The 6,000-nt window shown below is 43.2% G+C and overlaps 1 pseudogene; it reads right to left on the reverse strand.

The window, feature by feature from the left end:
• Positions 1 to 1,728: 1,728 nt before the first annotated feature.
• Positions 1,729 to 5,375, reverse strand: LOC147460957 (receptor-like protein 18; annotated as a pseudogene).
• Positions 5,376 to 6,000: the final 625 nt, after the last annotated feature.

Genomic DNA, 6,000 nt, shown 5'->3' on the forward strand with positions numbered 1-6,000 from the left:
CTGGCTCTCCTTCCTCTCCTCGTGTGTGTGTGTGTGTGTGTGTGTGTGTGTGTGTGTGTGTGTGTGTGTGTGTGTGTGTGTGTGTGTGTGTGTGTGTGAGAGAGAGAGAGAGAGAGAGAGAGAAGGAGAGAGAAACAAGGGAAGGGAACATGAGAGTGAGGAGAGGGAAGGAGCATACCTGGCTCTCCTTCCTCTCCTCGTGTGTGTGTGTGTGTGGAGAAGAAAGAGAGAGAGAGAGAGAGAGAGAGAGAGAGAGAGAGGGAGAGGGAGAGTGTTACCTTGCTTGCTTTGAGCGCGCATCGAAAACTCAGATCTGAGATCTGAGTTTTCGGACGCTCTCGGTTATTTTTTTAGCCCTGTCGTTGGTCGCTATGAGCGTCGCTATGTTAAAAGAAACATAGCGACGCTCATAGCGACGCCGTGCATTTTCATGTTTGAGCGTCGCAGTATGAGCGTTGCTAATGTTAAGCATGGCTTGTAGTGGATCCAAAACAATAAAAATGGAAAAGAAAAGACGAAAAACAAAAAAAATCCAAGCAACCAATGCCGAAGTAATCAAGCAGCTTTCTTTAAAAAACACATGGGACGAGGTTTTAAAAGATAAGATACTAGGGCCTCGCTATGTAACCAATTACTATAATATGCATTGGCTTTTTAGGGATTTGCAGCTTTTCAAATTTCGACCAATATTGACTAGATTTTCAATATATGCTTTACTCTATTATTTTGAGCTAAGAAAGAATTAAAAACCGACAACACTTAACATACAAGCTCCTTTGGATTCAAAGCCCGGTTATATATAAATTACCTCTAGCTAAAGACCCTATTCATTCGAAATTTGTTGAATTAGCGGAACTACCTGTAAATTTAAGCAAAAAAGAAAAGACAATATCGGATTCACTTAAAATTAGCAAGGACATGGCAACATATTCTTAATATCTCTCAGATAAATTACTTTTAATCCTTTCTCTTTTTATAGCAAGGTGTGCAGGGTATTTAGTATACAGTCACTGGAGAAAAGGCAAAGATAAGGACGATGGATCTAGCGAGAGTAGGTTACATGCAACACAAGGTATAATCAATTTATTAAATACACTAAAACAAGAGTATAGTAGCTGTCGTGTTCATGTTCCTTATGTTAGTGTGAAAGGTGTAGTGAGTGTCGGTCAATGCAATGTTGGCCGATTCGGTCTAATTGCACCTGTTACTTACAACTTGTGTGATCATATGCTTAATCCTGGTATTGGCAAATTCTTTTATGGGCCTCTCTTGCAAAGTGCTTCTCTCTTGAAGTATTCAATCTGAGTGACAATGGGCTAACAGGATACTTTCCTAAAGCTATTATAAGCTAACTGCTTTCCCAGCTAAGCCCTATTGTAGCCGCAGGCTGGCCATTGGGATCATCTTCTTTTTTTTTGTTGCCATGAATTATACAAACTGCCATTTTCCATGTACTCATAGGTCGTGCCATAAAGCTACTTATACAAGCTGCCATTTTCCATGTACTCATAGATGAGAAACCTTTCATTGTCTGTCTGAGAATAACCCTACAAAGAGACGAGGTTAGGGTGCTTGATTTTCCCTTTTTTTTTTATCTTTTCCTAGAAATCTCTTGGCTCACCCTTCTCATCAATCTTATGGAAGAGCTTCTTAACCGCTACCACAGTTTGATCGTCTAAGGTGGCCTTGTAAACTATGCTAAAGCCTTCACTGCCGATCTTGGCCTCTTTACAGAAGCCCTTGGTGGCCTCCTTGAAGGTGGTTATGGTCTAGGTGGTTTTTGGAGCATTGGACCAGGATGCCTAAGCTGAAAGGGATGGTGCCAATGAGGTTGTTATGTAATAATGAAAGCACCTGGGTGTAGATTAGGCTACCATAGTCCTCTGGAATAGTGCCTGTAAGCTTGTTTTGGTTAACATCAAAGAATGTTAGTCTACCTTCACTAGATCCTAGAGGGTTAGGGATGTAGTATGGTGCAATTTCTGCATAGAAACGCTAAGGTTGCATCTCTGCTCTGGAAGTTTAGAATTTTGCTTAGCCTTAAGGCGTGAACTCTTCTCATGATAAGCACTGAACCCAAGCCATACTCTGTGCATAGATCTCCGTACAGACACTTAAAATACCCAAATTGCAAACCAGTGTTGAGCGTTCCTTTTATCACCTTCCCTGCTTGCTCGGTCAGTTCTCAGGGGATGATGCCCTCTAGCTCATTGCTGCTAAGATCCAACCACACCAGATACCTGCAGTTTCCAAGTGTGGGTGGAATTGTGCCTGATAATGAATTTTTGCCAAGGTGCAAAAAATTGATTCTTGGCATAAGCCCCAGCTCTGGCGGAATGTAACTTGTGAGACGGTTGTTTGACATAGTTAGCCACTCTAGGCTACTGCAGTTTGAGAGGGTGGGCGGGATGGTGCCTGACAAAGGCCCAAACGCAAGTGATTGATTCGCCAGCATGAGACCACTAAAGGAATGATGCCTGTGATTTAAAGAGGTTGCTTGTGAGGAGAGCGAGCTCCTCTAAGCTGTAGTTTTCCAAGGTGGGTAGAATTGTGCAACCAGCAACCACAGTTGTCTTGTCGTTGAGCAGATGTCAGCTCTTCTCCCTCAATGAAATGAGATTGGCCCACTCCTTCCTGCAAGTAAGGCAAGACGGGCAGTGGCTTTGCCGTTCACAAAATTATGATATCTAATGTGACAAGGTTAAACCATACAAGGGCACTGCCCCAGACAATTCATTATTTGCAAGCAGCAACTTCTTGAGAGAAGGACCACAAAATAAGGGAAGGATGCTTTCTGTGGTATGGGAAAAAAAGTAAATTTCTTTTAGTCTAACAAGAGAGAAGAGAGTAGCTCCCTTCCGTCCAAATTAACATGATAAGATATCAATGAAAGAGCTCCCTTCGATCCAAATTAACATAATAAGACGTCAATGAAAGAGCTCCCTTCAGTCCGAAGTAATATGATAAGACATCAGGATCTTCCTTCAGTCCAAAGAAAAGTAGCTCCCAAACCAAAGGAAAGCTTTCTTACTAGCTTCCTTCAGTCCAAAGGATACTAAATAGCTTAGCTCCCTTCAATTTAAGGTGAGGTGGCTTCCTAGCCTAGGGTAGTTCTCTCCCGTCCATGGAGAAAGAGTTCCCTTCAGTCCAAAGTTTATTTTAGTTCAAAGATCCCTTCAATCCAAAAAAAGTATAATGAAATATTTTCCTTACCACAAAAAGCTTTCGGTGTCGCATAATCACGTCACCGGCACCATCTAGCTCGTTGCCGCTGAGATCAACCCATGATAGATACGTGGAGTTCTCAAGTGTAGGCAGTATTGTGCCCGAGAATGAATTGTTGTTAAGATGCAAAAAATTGATTCTTGGCATAAGCCCCAGCTCTGGCGGAATGTAACTTGTGAGACGATTGTTTGAATTTGAAATAGTTAGCCACTTTAGGCTGCTGTAGTTTGAGAGGGTGGGCGGGATGGTGCTGTTGAGAAGGTGAGATTGAACACCAATAGCCATAATTGCCTTGTTGTGCTGCGGATGTCAATGGGGATTTCCTATTCAATAAAGTTGCCCTACATAACCATCTCTCTCATGTTAGCCATAGCCGGTAGCGGTGTCGGGAAGGCGCAAGTCATAAAGTTGTAACTGACATCTATTGCAGCAAGGCTGCTACAGCTCTCCAAGGGCACCACCCCAGACAAATCATTGTCTGCTAATAGCAATCTGCAGAGCGAAGGACCACAGATCTTGCAAGGAATACTTCCTTTGCAGGCATTTGCACTGAGGTCAAGTACCCTTAAGCTACTAGAGTTGGGGAGGGATGCAGGAAGAGGCCCCGTGAACTTGTTGAAGCTCAATACAAGCTTATGCAGAGCCGGAAATTGGGATTACCTTGTTTCTTCTTGTTGCTGAAAGATCTAGCTTCTTAAGCTGGTGTAAAGAATCCCCAAAATCGGGTAGTATTGCACCTGTGAGATTGTTTTCGGAGACGGAAAGCACCTCTAGGCTTACTAGCTGGTTGAAGATGGTGGGAATATTTCCAGAAGTTCAAGGAGATGTTGACATAGTGCAAGCTTTGGTAGGAGCTGCGGGATGTAGGAATTGGGCCTGTAAAATTTTTAGAGAGATCTAACAAAGCTAGGTCTGAGCAACTACCAGCTATGGCAGTTGTGAGGTTCAAGGTAGATAATAAGAAGTCTATAAGAGGTATTTTACCAGTTCCTTGATCAAAGGAAATGTTAAGATGTTTAAGTGTCCTGCATTGGCCGATACCCATCAGGAGGCTGCCTGAAAGGCTGTTGTTTGAAATGTTAAGCCATGAAAGAAAGGGTGCCGCAATGGAGGAGAGAGCATCGGAGAAGTTGTTGTGCAAAAGCCTTGTCAAGCACGCAATCAAATCCTTCCCTTCCCCAAGATTACAAATCCACTCCCTGTGGTACTGCGCCTATTCTGCCTCTGCCATTAAAAGAAAATAGCGACTGGATGAACCGAACCGGGTAGGGTACTTTTTAACGTTGATCATCGATTTTTGTCAACAATTTGAAGATGAATCATCGAACACACTCTATAAAGCTACCATACCAATTATCGTGAAAGTGGAAGGCTCAAGGTAGGACTAGAACTACTCTACTGGGTTTCTCCATCTTTCAAGATAGATCATCTAACCTACAGGTTAGGTGGTTTGCGGGAGGGGATGAATTGGCCTTTAGTTGACTTGACTTTTAGTGCGCAAGAAATCCCATGGAATTCCTCCATTATTAGGTGCTCTCTCCCACGAGCTACGGCTATTTCTTCAAGTAAGTGTCTTTTCTCTGCAGTTTCTATCGATATAACCAAAGAAAAGAAGCATGCACGCGATTTCGACGGTACATTCTTTGAGTCTGGAACAGGTACTTCGAGTGAACTAGCTTTAGTGGATGAACAGGTACTTTGAGTGAACTAGCTTTAGTGAACACACATACAAAAACACCCACGCTGGCCGCGGGTTCTACTTTCTTGTCGCTTTAGCCTTATTGACTAGCTAGAGCCATTGCTTAGTGGATAACTCCCAAAGAAAAGTTAAATAGAGGGCCATAGGACCATTAGTATATCTGAAAATTAAACCTTCGTATCTTCTTCATTTTCCCTTTAAACGACAATTTCCTTTATCCAACCAACTTTTCTATTGCATTGATAAATATGTAGATCGCTATAGTAGCGTCATAGCGAAGTCAACTCAAGCAAAAGTAGTTATTGGGTTCGAACCTCGCTTCCGGTTCACCTTTAGGCCATAAGGGCCTATGCTCATTTAATATGATCCCCACTACTAAAAACCCGCCTTGAGAGGTCACGGAATCAGGCCATACTTTCACTCCCACTCTTACTTTTGCTTTTGCTTTCATCCTCAGGGGTATGTCAATTCAACAAATTGGATCACATTGTCTATCCATGACAAAGCAAGTGCTACCTGGTGCGGCCACTCAGATGCTATCCCCTCTAAATGTGGTATCAGCAGGCATGGATACTCTAAGCCTGGGCCAGGCGTACAGCAACCCTGTTCACCGACTGACAGACCAACAACAGGCCTCTCTTTTCACTGCAAGGCGCAACACCTAGCCACGGTGGAGTCATTTTTGCAGAGGAGATGCAGATACTAACAGCCATCAGCAGCCTGTATTCCCCTGACGCAACGGCGTACAGCCAGATCCGCGCGGTCTCTAGTATAGTAGAAGGCCCTCCAGCAAGGTTAGCTTCTTTCAATCCAACCCTTTCAGGGCTTGTCAATGGGCTCTAAGCTCCCATCAGTCCAAGGTAAGGCAGTTCCCTTCCATCCAAATGACTTTAGAAGATACCTTTTTTGAAATAATCCAGGTACCCTTAACATCTCTGGACCCCCTGCCGCTTCTTTGTCTTCGTCCTTGTAGCTTTGGCATCCCCACCTTCTTTATTAAAGAAATAATCTGTACTTTTAGCTTCTTCGTCGCTAAGACCCCAATGCTTCTTTTAACAATACGCAATACAAAGAGA

Source organism: Adiantum capillus-veneris, chromosome 3, assembly GCF_014529385.1.
Source record: "Adiantum capillus-veneris isolate H3 chromosome 3, ASM1452938v2, whole genome shotgun sequence".
Classification (NCBI taxonomy): Eukaryota; Viridiplantae; Streptophyta; class Polypodiopsida; order Polypodiales; family Pteridaceae; genus Adiantum; species Adiantum capillus-veneris.